Source organism: Myiozetetes cayanensis, unplaced genomic scaffold (assembly GCF_022539395.1).
Source record: "Myiozetetes cayanensis isolate MyiCay16 unplaced genomic scaffold, myiCay2020 scf1, whole genome shotgun sequence".
NCBI lineage: Eukaryota > Metazoa > Chordata > Aves > Passeriformes > Tyrannidae > Myiozetetes > Myiozetetes cayanensis.
The window spans coordinates 133,285,433-133,301,152 of NW_026086604.1; positions in this window are offsets into that span (position 1 = coordinate 133,285,433).

Below are 15,720 nucleotides of genomic sequence, written 5' to 3' on the forward strand. Positions count from 1 at the left end.
TTTTGCTTTGTTCATCAGCTGACACTTAGCAAGGTGACCAGATCCTTAGGAAGAAGCAAGAGCAGGGTTGCTCCGTGAGGTTGGACAAACCCTCATGGAGTGAATGTCATCCTCAAGGACGTAGGGTGAGCCTCAAACACACCGCTGAAAGTCATCCCAGTGCAGGTAGTGCCCTCAGTGACAAGGCACAGCCCCACAGGGCCTGCGCTCAGCGGGCAGGGTGCTGGCAACAGCACACACCAGCAGTCCTGGAGAAGCTGAGGTGATGATGCGGGTTCATCCAGGAAGGCACGATGGAGGCACAGGGTCTATCCAGGGCCAGAAACAGAGGTGCAGGCAAGCTGCTTACGAGATAGGCCCAAGGTCTGTCCAGGACACAGTGCTTGAGATGGATACACCTACAACACAGCTTAGGCAAAGACCTAAATTGCGCCCTACCTGAGCTAAAATGGAGGCCCTGGGCAAAAGGTGTTCCCAGGTGTGGTTAGTTAGGGCAACCAAGGTCAGTACATCAGTCTGGGACCCCAACACAGGCTTACACAGCTGCTCATAAATTTAAAAACTTGTTGCACCTCTCCGCTTCTCTTTTGCTGTTGTGATCAAGAGCAAAAATACCTATAATGCTGGAATCCAAAACAGTAGTGTTTAATCTCTCTCCTGCATAGAAATAGTTACTGGGATTTGTTATATGGTCTCTTTCCTGCATCTTATGGAGAGTGAGAGAAAACAGAAAATAAAGATGTTATATTTCAGTTTCTGTACTTTTTTTTTTTTTTGAGCAGAGTTACTTAGGAGTTACAGAGAGACTAAACTGTAATCTTTGTTCTTGAAAATAGATTCAACAACAAAAAAATCCCTTATATTTCTGCTGCAGTCAATGGAAGCAGCTGCAGTCAGCACCTTTGAATAAAAGCAGGTCACTTAGATGCCTAAATATAGATTTGAAGTCAGACTTTCAGAAGAGTTCAGTACCCATTTTATTCCTTACATTGGGCTTAGAACAGGACATCTGAGCATCATACAATGCTGTATACAGCAACACAACATGGCTAATGTCTGTCACATATGTGCCTTTCGTCTTCTTTCCAGAGTAAATGCATATAGTGAAGCCTTTTGGTTTATAAATGAGTAATAAATAACAAACATTTTCATGGTTTGTTATAGGGAAGGCTGAGGAACGGAGTTGCTCTTTTTTTAGGAGACTTTCTTGTCATCATGGCCTAGATTCTAAAGAGCCCTTCCCCGCAGATACAAATTCTCACTGAGGAAGGTTGTTTTTATCAGAGGAACAGAAGATGTTGACCATTACATTACAGCACAGTTAAAAAAACCCCAAGGGCCTGGGCTATCTTCATGACAAGGTCCGAGGCAAAGATTTGTCCTCTCCAATTTTAAGTACCAAGAACAGGATGGTTGCCTGTACCTGTCTTTCTTGTAGGAACCACTGTGGGCACAGGTTTTCATCCGAACCCATGATATAGATGCAGCTGGACACAGGGGTTGCTTGAAGAGACAAAACTTGGTTACCCTTGCAGCCTACATTCCTCTTGGGGAGTCTCTTTCCCTCAGTTATAACCCTATTCCTTAAAATAAAACGAAACAGAAGCTGAGTCTGGGACCAGGCCCTCCAACAACTGCCCACAGTAAAAATTTCTCCAATCCAGTTCTTGCAGCCTAGAATTCCCTTTCATACCCCATTTAACTCCCCTCCAGCTGGAGCTCCAGGGCTCTCTCTCCCTGACACTGAGAGCAAACCTAATCTTATGCTGAGTCATAACACAGGGTTCCCAGCCATTGCCACACCAAAACGTTCTCACAGCCACATTCTCTTCACAGTTTATCCTTTCCTTTGGCATGTTCCCTTTTACACTTCACTCTCTCTGCAGCTCTAGGGTCTCTCTGTCTGAATACCCACCTTAACACTAAAACAGATCCTTAGACCAGGACCCCCAACCAGTGCCCTCAATAAAATGTTGTCCCTGCCACATTTTGTCTGCCTCACACCCTATGTTTTCAAAGTTCCATTCTAGTTCCATTCCAGCTGCACCTCCAGGTCCTCTGTGTCACTCAACTCAAACCTTAAGCCTCAAACAAACCATATGCTGGGTTTCGGACATGGCTTCCAGCCAGTACCCACACCAGGAAGTTCTTGCTGCCAAGTTCTTCTGGCAGCCTACACTTCCCTGAGACAGTCACTTTCTAGCCCCAAGCCAGCTGCAGCTGTTCTCTCTTTCCTTCTGTCAAACATAACCTCAAACTTCACCCTACACCTGGAAGTTATGCTGAGTCTTGGACTAGGCCCCTCAGCCAGTGCCTCCACCTACAACTTTTTGCAGCCAAGATATCCCTGTGGCCCAGCCTTTTCACTAGCAGCTGCTCTCAAGCCTCCCTCCACCTGGAGTTCTAGGCTCTCTTTGACTCCCAGCACCAGCCCTAACCCTCACACTGGCTGTATGGTGAGCCTCAGACAAGGACTGCTGAGTAACATTCAAAACAAAAAGTTCTTCCCGCACCCCATGTGTCCTAGGCCTGTTCTAATGGCAGCACTAGACTCTCTCATGTTGTGAAAAATAATCCCAGCTGTAACTCCAGCCATAGCAGGCTGAGCCTCAGACCAGGCAGCTTTGCCAAGCTCTCCTTGAACTAAAGTTCCCCTTTAAAGCCCCTCTCTAACTCCCTTCTTTCTGGAATGCTAGGCTCCCTCTTTCTCCCAGCCCTAACTCTAATCCTGATGTAAACGTAACTGTATGCTGCAGTCTCCCTTTTAATACCCACACCAAAATGGTATCTTAGCCAAGTTCTCCTTGCAGCCCACCTCCCTTCTAACCCCACTCTCACTGCAGCTCTAGACTCTTTCTTTTAACCCTGACCATAACATTAGTCTCTATTGGATTTGGATGGCAAGGTTTCGGTAGTTGCCGGGGTGGAGGAGTCAGGGGCAACAGCCATGGCTTCTGTGAGAACATGACAAAAGCTTCCCCCATATCCAATAGAGCCAATGCCTGACAGCTCCAAGAAGAACCCTCTGCTGGCCAAGGCTGAGCCCATCAGTGATGGTGGCAATGCCTCTGGAATAACGTGTCCAAGAAGGGAAAAAAAATCTGCAAAAACAGCAGCTGGAAGAGAGGAGTGAGAATATGTGAGAGGAACAACTCTGCTGACACCAAGGTCAGTGGAGGAGGGGGAGGAGATGCTCCAGGCACTGGAGCCCATGGTGCAGCCCATGGTGAGGCAGCTGTCCTGCTGCAGCCCATGGAGGTCCATGGTGGAGCGGAGATCCACCTGCAGCCTGTGGAAGACCCCATATCAGAGCAGATGGATGCCCAAAGGAAATTGTGACCCCATGGGAAGCCCACACTGGAGCAGGCTTCTGGCAGAACCTGTGAAAAGAGAAGCCCACACTGGAGCATGTTTTCTGGCAGGACTAGTGACCCTGTGGGTGACCCACACTGGAGCAGTCTGTTCCTGAAGGACTTGCACCCTGTGGAAGTGTACCATGCTGAGGGAATTTGTGAAGAACTGCAGCCTATGGGAAAGTCTTACAATAGAGAGGTTCATGGAGAACTGCCTCCCACAGGAGGGACCCCACAGTGGAGCAGGGGAGGAGTGTGAGGAGACCTCTAAATGAAGAAGGAGAAAGGAGCAGCAGAGACAGTGTGTGATGAACTGACCACAGATTCCCTGCACCACTGTAGGGAGGGGGGTAGATAAAATTGAGAGAGAAGTTGAGCCCAGGAAGAAGGGAGAAGTGGGGGAAGGTGTTTTTAGATTTGTTCCTGCATCACATTATCCTACTCTGATTTGATTGGCAATAAATTAAATTAATTTCTCCAAGTTAAGTCTGTTTTGCCCATGACAGTAACTGGTGAATGATCTCTCCCTGTCGTTACATTGACCCACAAGCCTTTCACCATATTTTTCTCCCCCTGTCCAGTTGAGGATGGGAGTAACAGCGTAACTTGATGGGCACCTGGCATCCAGGCAAGGTCAACCCACCACACAACTGTATCAATAAACCCAAGCAAAGGTTGAGCCTTGGACTAGAATTCACGAGACCAAGGTAGGCTTGGGGAAAACTATTGATTTTGTGTTGCCCAGTCTGCTCCATTTTTTTCTGCCATTGGTACTAAAATTTCTTCTTTGTCCCACTTCTGCTGCAAGATGCTCTCAGCTGGAAACTGGTGAACAAGGGACAGAGAAGAATCAAAGATGATCTAGCAAGACTGTGCTAATAAATGGCTGTCCTTGAGTGACGCCAGCAACAGTTAGAATAAATTTGAAAAAGAGTGTGAGCTCTCACCTTGAATTTTAAGAAAAGCATGGGATTAACCATGACTTAGCAAGCTCACTTCTAAAATCTATTTGCTCTTTTGGATGCTTGCCACAAAGTTTTGTTTAGCATTGTTGTTTAAACATAACACTAATTTGTTACTTTATTCCACTATGAAAAATATATGAATAACTTGCTTTTTCTCTCATTGGTCACCAAGAGCAATTCTGCTGGTGAGTTAGGGTCTCCAATTGGAAGGAAAGGGATATGACAAAGTTTGTAAGTGAAGCTTTGCCTGGCTACTGGAAGGTGATATTTCCCTTTACAATTATTTTCTGCAGCTGCAAAGAACAGAAGGCTCACAGAGTTTCCCTGGGCCAACTGCCATAGAAACTAATTTCAGCTAAGGCAGACTCATAAATTGTTCCATTACTCCATAAATTGGTCTGGGCACATGTCACTTCAAGCCAAACTGGGTTACTTTAAATCTACCCTGTAGTTCTAAAATGCTGCCTCTTTTTTTAAAGAACGTGGCTTAAAAACATGATGAAAATAAATAATGTCTGAAGTGAGTTATAATATTCTACAAGAGCACAAAACCTACAAGGATTTCAAATTATTAACCATTACCATTTTTTTTGGAATTACATAAAGACCAGACCAACTATTTTGAAGACAAATACTTTCCTTCATTTGCAAAACAGAAAAGGAGAAACAGAAAACGAGTATCTACCAACTGTTTAAAATGCAGACTCTTTAATTGCTCTGTATTCAGAAGAACAAATACAATCTGTATGTGGGAATGATTACTGGCTACATATGTTTACAGGCAGAAAGCATCCCCTGCCCTTTTCAGATGTGCCATCAAGAGCTACAGGATTCATAGAATTTCACGTTATTACAGAAGATTCCAAACAGTCTATGGAACAATTTAAAATACAAATTCAAAAAGGTTAAAATTAATTTAGGAAGATAAATGTAATAATTTCCTAAGCAGAAACGATTCTGACATTTCATTTTAAGCACTACCAGTTTATTTTTGTTCCTTAACAGGAAGCACAATCCAAAACCAAAGCCCTCAAAGAGACTATCAGCCCCAGTTTGAAATCAGGCATCTAATATAAGTGATGCTTTCTTTTTTTGTTTGGTTGTTTTTTTTAAATGTCAAAAAATAGGCATCCCATTTCAGTCTAGGCTTGGGAAATTAGTGCAGGCAGGTGCAGCTCCTGTAATCACAATCCTAAAAACAGTGGAAGCCAGGACAGCTTATTTTCACCTGGCTCGGCTCTCCATAAACAAGCCAACTAAAAGTCTCCCTACGATCAGCATCCAGCGGGAGCAGTGTCCATTTTAGTTCAAACAAAGTCAATTCTCCACAGGCAGAGAAACGCAAAAGCCCAACTGTCCCTCTCCCTCTGGGGCCCTCTGCTTCCCTTTTATGACTTCCCCACTTTCGCAGCACAGCTGCCAGTTCCACCTCCCAGCAGTTTAACAAGCCACAACTGCCAGGTTTTGCAGCTTATATAGTCTTTAAGGGCTAACCTCTTCCTTTTTCTGTAGAGGAGGCTTTTAACCCTTTGTAGGTTCACAGGGCCTACAGCTCGACCTTTTGAGTTGTTTGTGTGCAGCTTCCGAGAGTAACTGGGTTTTTCTAGTGTCTCTCTGTTGATCCAACTCCTATTTTATCAGGTGTAGTCAGATAGGAAATGGCAGAACTGTTCCTGTACACTGGTACTCCAGCTGGGGGTTAGAGGGCAGTATATAAAATAACATATAAATATTTTTTCTTCCCAGCAAATACCTCAAAATTAATAGATTTCACTGTTAAAATGATGATATTTTACAAATGGCACCAAATGTAAGCTTAATAAGGACATTCTGTACATGCATCTCTTTTACTCTTCAACTTGAAAGGTGTTCTGCTCAACATCAGGTAATAAATATAATTTTGAATTATCTATTGATTGCACTCATGCCTATATAAAAGCTTTTTTCTCCCCCAAATATGCTCTTTATCTTATTGAAAAGATTTTAAGCTTCCTTTATCTGCTTTTAATAACCTTTAAAACATAAAAGGACACACAACATAATAATAGATTAAGAAATAAGATGTAGTATTTAATTCTTTAATTGCACATCCTTTAATAAAAAATGCCTGGTGCAGAGTTTATCTTATTTTGTAAAAAAAAAACCCCACACTGTAGGTTCCATTTTCCTCTAGCTGTTATTTTTATTATTTGCAAAATTTCAGAAGACTTTTCAATTTGTAGCCCAGAAATACAGCTTCCTTAGCATATGCCATTTTAGGATTTTGTGCTTACTGTGGTTAATCACAGGAACTGCAATAGCTGAAGAGCTGCTAGAGAACTACAGTCATTCCCATGTGTTCTAATTTAGACAGGTGCCTCTGGAACTGCAGGTTTCGTTTTGAGAGGAGGTTATGCTTGTGCAATTTTTCAGTGTTGCTTTAGGACTGTGTAGCATTATTCTGCCAGAGCCATTGAAAAGCTACACTGATACCAACTAGGTTAGCCCTGGGAAATCTCCTGAAAGTCAGGAAAAAGTAAGATCCAAAGTTTTCAAAGCTTGGTTAACAAAAACATCCTTTTATTTTAAGTGCCTCCATTTTGGACAGAAAACACCAGATACCAAGACCCTGACCACTGACAATAACTGAATATTAAAGCTGTAGCAAACCTTGTGAAAACCAGGTCTCGCATGTATCCAACAGTATCTAAACGAAAGCCCTATGTACATTTAAAGAAATCACATGATCACCATTTTGTCATGGGTCAGTTAGATCCAGACTTCATCCATGCCAGTTCTGAAATCTCTAAAGAAGGAAATCCTGTGACCTTTCCAGTATTTGGCCACCTGCACAAGGGAAACATCTTTCAGTATATCTGATAGGAATTCCAAATGGTCAAACTTGTGTCTGCTGCTGCTTGTCCTGTCACTGGGCTCCTCTGAAAAGAACCTGATTCTGTCTTCTCTGTGCTCCTCTCCCATTAGGTATCTGGAAGCAGCAGTAAGACCTTTCTTTTGCCTTCATTTCCCACTGCTAAACACACCCAGACCTCGTCCGTTCTCTCACAGCACGTCATGCAGCCCCTTAACCATCTTGGTGGCTCTCCACTGCACTTGCTCCAGTATGTCAATGCCCTGCTTTTCCTGGGTACCCCCAAACTTCACACGCCACTCCAGATACAGCCTCGGAAGTGCTGAATAGAGAGAGGGGAATAAATGCAGTGGCTACGCTGTGGTTAATACAACCCATTTATTCTGTCCCAGATGCAAGATCCCAGATCCCATTTGCACTTGAATTTCATGAGTTTCTGTCAGATCATTCTCCAGTCTGTACAGATTCTTTGAGCTGCAGGTACTCCCTCCAATGTCATACTGACCACAGACTTGCTGAGAGTGCACTCCATCCCACCACCCAGGTCACGAATAAAGCTATTAAACAGTGTTCTCCCCACTATGAATCCTTGAGGCATGCCACTTGTACAACCAGTCACCAGTTCTGCTTCATATTGTTGATTACAACTCTTCCAGCACAGTGGTCCAGCTGATTTTCTACCCGTGTTATCACCCACTTACAGAGTCCATACCCCACTAATTTGGCTGTGAGGAGATAATGGGAGACCATATCAAAGGCTTTGCTAGAATCAAAGTACACAACATCCAGTGCTCCTCCCTTCATCCCAGAGCAAGTAATCTCATCACAGAAGGCAATCAGGTTATTCAGGTATAATTTACACTTGATAATTCTTGTGCTGGCTGTTCCCAATCACCTTCTTATCTTTTCTGCACTTCAAAATGCTTGTAGGAGATTCAGTCTGTAACATTCCCAGGGAGTGCAGTTCAGCTGAGTGGCCTGTACTGTCTCAAATTCTCCTTATTTTCCTTCTCAAAGATGATGTAATTTTACATTATTTTTTCTTTACGGCTTCTTTGTAATATATTACTATTTCAATCAATTAAAAAATTAAAATGGGACCCTGATGTGCTATTAGAGGGTTAGAATCTATCAGGTCTCTCTTTTATGGAAATTTTATATTCTAATGTAAAAAAACTTGAAATATTTAGGTTTCAGTAAACTGTGATGTGGTTCTGCTAGAGAAATTGTTAACCTAGCTAACGATCTTGTCTAGAATTGTTTTGATTTGCATGACAAATACGCGTTTTCCAAGAAATACTTTGTAAGAAAATGAAAATTAGATGAAGTAAATTCTTCAAATTGCTTTTAACTACTAAAAACTTTCCTGATGCCAGTAGATATTTAAAATATTATTTTATATATAATAAATGCAAACAGTCAGCTTGGTAAACACCAGAATAAGAAAGGAGAGAAAGCAAATGATATGAAGAAAAACTCCATCTAACTACTTTGTAATTACTCAATAAAACTCAAAGGATTTCAGAGAAAATGAAAGTGATTTCTCAGGAGAGCAGAGGGAAAATCGGCGTAAGAGCTGCTTAGGCACATGACCAAAAGATTCTAGTGACATCTCCAAGAAACCACATAAAATGCTGCAGAGCTGAATAAAGAGGAAGGGTTTTGAGTGCATCACAGTGTGCTGCAAACCTGTGCTTGAGCTCATCTTTGATAGGATTAAGCAGCTGCAACCCACAAGGCCACCAGTGTGAGGCTGTGGTAGCAGTTTTGTTCAGTTCACTAAAACTTTTGGCTCTCGAACATGTCTGAACATACCTGTGTATGAGGCCTGAGCTACACATTTCGTTTTTAATGTTTTGTCATTAGATGAGTAGTGTTGCTTCTAATGTAAATAGTAATCCAGGTGCAGAGGTGGCTGCAGCTGTTTGCACTAAACAATTTTACTAGAAAAGGTAGGCTATTTCCTGTTCTTAGGAGAAGCTGATACACCATAAGAGCACCTTTTTACACATATGACATCTCCTACCCTCAGACATCGTAGTGCTTTGCCTATTCTGGTTTTAAAAAGTAGGCTAAACAAAATAATTGCAGCTATTCTAGGGCTGAGGGGGTACCTCTTTGCCCAAGGTTTCTTCTCTGGTAAGCTTTAGCAGTGGAGGTGGCACTTCCTGGTGATCATGGGGATGATAAGATACTGCTCAGTCTGCATGTGTGGCTTGGTGTCAGTAACCAGAGTCCTGGTATGAGATTAATTAGTAGGGATTATCAGTGTTGTTCAAACAATGTGACCTGTGTGCAGACAAAGCTTTGATCATTATACAACATCACTGAAAACTTCATAGCAGTCTTCAGCAGCACATCTCCAAGGTTTGTTATCAGATCTAACAGGTTTTAGCTTCTCTCAGTTTCACTAGGGAAGCATGATAATTTCCAGGAATTCAGCTTTGGAGAAAGCTAGTGGTCCCATGGTGAAAAAAGAGCCATTCTAGGTTGGAGCAGTTTGTTTGCTCCAAATTCATTGTGCTAAATCACTACCAAAAAATATTCAATATGTAGTAAAGGACTTGGGAAGGCAGATATGGCCGGGGCTAGGACCAGCACAATTTACATTGCAAATATTGTTTTGAGAAGTAAATGAAAGTAGACTTGCCCCATTTTTTGGTGGTGGTAAAAACATGGTCAAAAAATATGACTCATGTTTTATTTTAAAATGACACAATCTAGTAATGTGATTTATAATAGCTTAAAATTGGATATTAGTATATTCTTTGTTGGGTTTAACTATTTTCTTACTTTTTTTTTAGTAATGTTCAAGAAACCAGTTTGTATTTATTTTCCATGAGAGCAAAATCCAGCAATCCAGCAGAGTGGATTGACAATTGACATAACACAGAGGAATTCAGCTATAGAATTATCCATGCAAGTTACTATAAGCAAGAAAGAATGCCTTTTGTAAGCACAGAACACATCTTAACCCCAGCTAGTTCCTTTTCTCACAAAAAAAAAAAAAAAAAAAGCATAGTTCCTTTAAAGTCAAAGAAGCTTCAGTGATTAGTACCGGGACAGCATCTTATCTGTGATTTAGCTAGATTTGGTAATAGATTCATTGTAGGGGTGGGTGGAAGGATTGAAATCACAGGTGGACAACTGATATATGCCCAAAGCTCTCTCTAAAGCATATGGGTTTACGTGTGTGAGGTGAGTAGGATTAGAGTGGCAGCAAATGGAAGCAGAAGACACACCACAAACCGCAGCTAATTTGGCCCTCGGCTTTCTTATGCTGTCGCTGTTTCTACCCTTGCAGATGAAGTTGCACCCACATTTCCTCTGCAAGGCAGGCAGAAAAGGTAGCTGAGAAGCTTTCAAACTGCAGAATAAGTGCAGTGCTGCAGGAGTTTTCATATTGATATAAATATCAGCTCTTTGATGTTAGGTACTGCACAGTCCTGCAGAAATTCAGGCAGAGTTCCCATCCTATGTTGAAGAAGACAACAAGGAAGCCAAGACGTTTTGTTTTGCTTTGAAGCAAAGATAAACAGAGACTGTCTACAAATGAAATATTCATGTGTTCCAGTGTGTTTTCCAGTTCCTTGAATAACTATAGTTTGTTTTGAGCTCAAATTTAAGAAATATCTTAAACTACCACCGCACAGAAGAGAAAGGCTCCAAGGCCTAAAGACTTTGCTGCATACAGAGCCAGGGTATTGGTGACACTGGACCAACACTACACTCATCATTGCAGACCTTACTTGTCAGTTTAGAACAAATATTTACTCACAGAAAATTAAAAAAAAAAAATCAGACATGCTTACATATTTGTGATGGGGCAAGAAACTATTTCCCTCCTGCTCATGGTTTGCAGACTACATGGTTTCTGTTCAGGTCCTGCTGGGAAAGAAGGGAAGGAAAGAAAATCTGTGGCAGATTGTGGGGTCTCTTCTACTTCCAAAGCAGAGAAAACTCCAGTATGTAACTTGATATTTTGTGTCCTTTTCTCCATTGTTTTTGTTGCTGAATATTGCAATGGAGAGACTTTAGCCATTCTTACACATGGCAAACGGGTCAACTATTTTCACTAATTGTCAGGCAGAATCTATATTTCAGGATCATTATCAGACCACCAAAGAATAGTGTTAAGGCACCATTACAAAACTACAAGAAAATATTATCCCTTGTCATTTATTGCTTGCACAACTAGGCACACACACAAATACATGAGTCGGAAAGAAGGACTTGCAGGAAAGATCTCACAAAAAGGGAAATGGAGGAGAGACAAGTACATAATATTCAGAAGAGCAAGGGAGGAAGCAGTGGGTGTTTTCTCTCCTCTTCTGCACACTCTTTATGACAAGAAAATTACTTTGGAGGTTTATGCATTAGATATTAAAAAAAAAAAAAAAAAAAAAAAGAGTAGCAGAGAAACCCTGAAGGAGATTGTTCTTTTGAAACAAGCATTATCTTATAAATGAAATCAAATAACTTCTGCTGGGACAGCAGGTGTCATGAAGTACGCCATCAAAGTGACCTCCTCTGCCAGATAGCAAGTCATGGTTCCCCTTTCGCTCAGAGAAAATAAACAATTTGTATGACTTATCATGTCAGTATTTTATTAATTTGCTTTCTCATCCATTACTGGGATGCTTTTGATCAGTTACCAGGTTCCTCTTGGCTCTGTCCTTCATTATGTTTACTGGCAGAAAGTAGTATTAGCTTGAAGCAAATCTCTCAAGGAGAAATATGTACTTCTCTAGGCATTCCAAGAAGTCTGAAATTTTGTTGTTTCCAACAGTCTCTAAGGAAAAGCAGGAAAAAAGCCAAGTCAGAGTATCTTTAGCATGAGGAACTATTTAAAAATATATGTAGTCTTTTACATCTTAATTTGGTTTCTATGAAGAAAATAATACTTACATGTCAGAAAGCACAGTGTATGGTAAAGGAGTGCTCTGTGCTGTGGTTAGCCCTAACAAGCTGGAGAGGGAAATGTGACTCCCTCTCTCCTATGCATGGAAAGATACGCTGGTCAGCTCTTCATTATGTTTTAGGAGTATCACAGACACCATTCCTGAGACACTGTTCCCTGACAGTACTTGCTGTCTAGTGTTAGAGTATCCCAGCTGGTGCACAGGGAAATTATATACTAAATTCTTAACATTCTTCCAAATACCACACCACTTGTTAGGTAATAATAGCAGTAATACCTAAGTACAGATTATGAATATAGCAATAATAAACACTGAAAATATAAAAAGATCCTCCTATAAAATTTATAGGAGAAAGTAATTTCTCTGTACTGCAGTCCCGAGATTATTCCCAACTGTTTCAACAACAATGCTTTAACAATTTTAGGCAACAGACTAACAAAGTGGATAGATACGTTAAATATAAGATGAATATAGGGTACATGTGAAAATTTACAGCCATGTAAATAACATGAGCGTAAGGAATTAAGGTTGATGGCTGAACCAGTTAAAAGCTCCAGTTTCTAAAAGCTTCACCACCATCCTGGAGAGTTTCATAACAGATTTCCACATTAATAGAAAATTTTTAGTTTTAAAAATCTCATCCTGAAAGCTGTCCATAAAGATGCAGACACATCTTCCATGATTTCCAGGTAAAATTTCTCAAGTTTAAAAGTAATGATCAATCTCTGAACTCAGCCTCCAATTTGAAGATTCCTTTTCTTTTCCCCACTTACCTCTGACACTAAAAGTTCTGCAGCATGATGCCCCTCACTGACTTCACCTGGTGAACTAACTGGGTTGGACCTCAGTAAAGAGTTCTGGTCACACACTAGAAGTTCTTTCAGAAAGGTGAGCTCTGTGCTGTAGGTGATAGAGAAGCACTGTAACAATGTTTTAACCACTTCAGTAAAGAGTCACCAACCAAATATACACAAAGGAGGGATCTGAGGAGTAGGAAAGTGGCATTGATTATATATTTATCACCAGAGCAGAAGAATGAAAAACATTCAGATAAAAAGAACTTCCTGAAAAATAGTTCAAACTGGTACCAAGGGAGAAGAAAATGTGAATAGCAGCATCTGAGGACTGGTTCTTTTGATTTTCACTCAGGAAAATTACTTTGAGGAGAATTTTGTCCAAAGAAGCATGATATCCATTGGATGCCTTGGGATTTACTTACACTTGCCTTGACAAAAACATTTTTGCCTTAGAAATGAAAATGACTGGTTTAAAGGAAAGGCCATAGTGCAAAAGGAAGACAGCACTGGGACCTGAATGGAGTCAGATACAGCCAGACCTCAGTGCCCAGCAGATGACGACAGCATGGGAAGCTGCTGCGAGGGAAAAGAGGGAGCAAGCCACAGGCAGCCTTAATGTCTGAAATGAAATGAAACCATGCCTACCTACTAACCTACCTCTAACGCTAAAAACAACCGGTTTGGGCATTCTTAGCTTCCTGATAGGGAGACATTGCCAACACTGGGGACCTTTTCAGTATGGACATTTTGCCTGCTGGGCAGGCTTTGCTCTGCTGAGACAAACCTGAAGTTTTAGCTGACAGGACACAAAGAACCTGTTGTTATCTTAGGAGAAGTTTTATAAAGTATCCCAGAGGAAGTTTCTCATATTATTTGGTATTTAGATATCATATTAGCTTTTTAAAGCATGGAACAGATTACAGTTGACTTCTTAATTAACTGATTCACAGCAGATGGGGAACACAGACATTGAGAGGTTAGAATAAATCTGCCACACAAGTTAATGGCAGTCAGGAACATGAATCAGTATCTTTGGGCAAACAGGGCACAATATGGGTTAATGGGGTATCGTGTGCTCACTCTCCATCCTCCTGCCAAGAGGTGCTCCTTTTTGCTTGCCGGGAGGGCCCTCATCCTGACATGTGGGATGCTCTGGCCATAGTCACTGCCCTACCCCAGTCTTCTTTACTTAGTGAAGGACTTTGTTTTTCATATACAAAAAAGCCTTCACTGTTGACTTTTCAATACCTAAGTTCAAGGTTCTTTCTACACATCGTCAAAAGCTTTTCAGACCTGATCCTCAGCAGTCAGGTTTACTAATGTATTTTAATCATTAACCCTTTCAGTAATTTTCTAAAAAGTCATCAAGTTTATGAGATGATGATTTACATGACTCAAATTCTTAATTTTTTGAGATCTCTGAATTTCAGCCAAGATATTTCATGTAGGATGGACAACTGTTCAATAGAATCATCTTAAATATTCTATAATCTATGGCTTGGCCTGCCATCACTTTGTTAAAATCTGCCAACTGTTCCCTTTTCAGGCTGTAATCAGACAATCCATTTTGCACGGCTCTCTGGATAACACACAACCTTTAAAAAGAGTTTAAAAAAAGCCTCTCTGATGCATACCCCCCCTTCTCTGTAGAGGAGGCTGATTTGGGTTCCAGACATCATCATCTGGATTAAAATCTAGATCCTTGGGGACAATTTTCCATAACTGAAATTGGTCTACTCAGTTGTCAGTACTTTTCCATGTAAGGGGAAGCCCAACTTCTGTGAGTCCCAAATCTGAAAATTCCGGCAGACATTCAAAGCATTTCGTGTAATGGCCATACTCATTCCTTTCAGGGGGGCAACATATCATCTATCTGTCAGCTTCCCAGGAGTTCATTTTACTCCTAGAAAGCTTAATATGGAAATAAAAAAAATTATTCTTTACATACTTACAGAAGAAAAGCCTCCTTGGAAATATACAGAAGCCTTCTGGACATGTTCCTGGGCAACTGGCTGTAGGTGGCACTGCTTGAGCAGAGGGGTTGGACCAGATGAACTCCAGAGGCCCCTTCCAATCTCAGCCATTCTGTGATTCTGTAACTGCGAGTACAAAATATGACACTACCAATCTTTTGTCTTAACTTTCACTTAGGCTGAAGTTTCATCACAATTTTGCAACTCTTTGCTCTTCACCCCTCCCACCCCTTTTCCCTCCCTTGTGCTACTACTGCTGCATGGCTCAACCTGGGGAGATCCAGTTCACAAAACCAACATTTTTTCTGCTTGATTAAGTCCCTGAGCTGGTACATTGTGGATCAGATGAGCACCAACACCAGCATAAGAGAGAGGCAAGGAGGCAGGCAGGGTTAATTTATGAGGAAATTACAGCCTTAGGCATGCTTTGAGGTGTCTTTTGGCCACCATAGCCAGGACTCATCTCATCAGCTCTATGCCTCTAAAATGTCATCTTCAGGAATAAGTTCCCTTTCAACAAACGTATACGCAACTTGGAGGTTTTCTGGTTGCCACTGGATAAGCAGAGAGAGTAAAATAAAATTCTGAAAATCCTCTCTCTCTCTCTGGGAATACTGTACTTCTCTATTTCTGGATCTCTTTGATTCTACTCTGATTAAAAGTGTGGATTAATTACTCAGCATTTGTGGGAATGAAATGGAATAACCTGAAATTTGCTTGAGATGGCGCCTCCTGTGATGTGCAGAGTTCAGTTCCTTCCCCTCTTTTGTCTTAGGAATAGAAATATTTCACTGTAATTTCACTGATTTTGAGAATCACATGTCATTAAAATGTTCTTACTGCGTGGAAATTTCAGCCT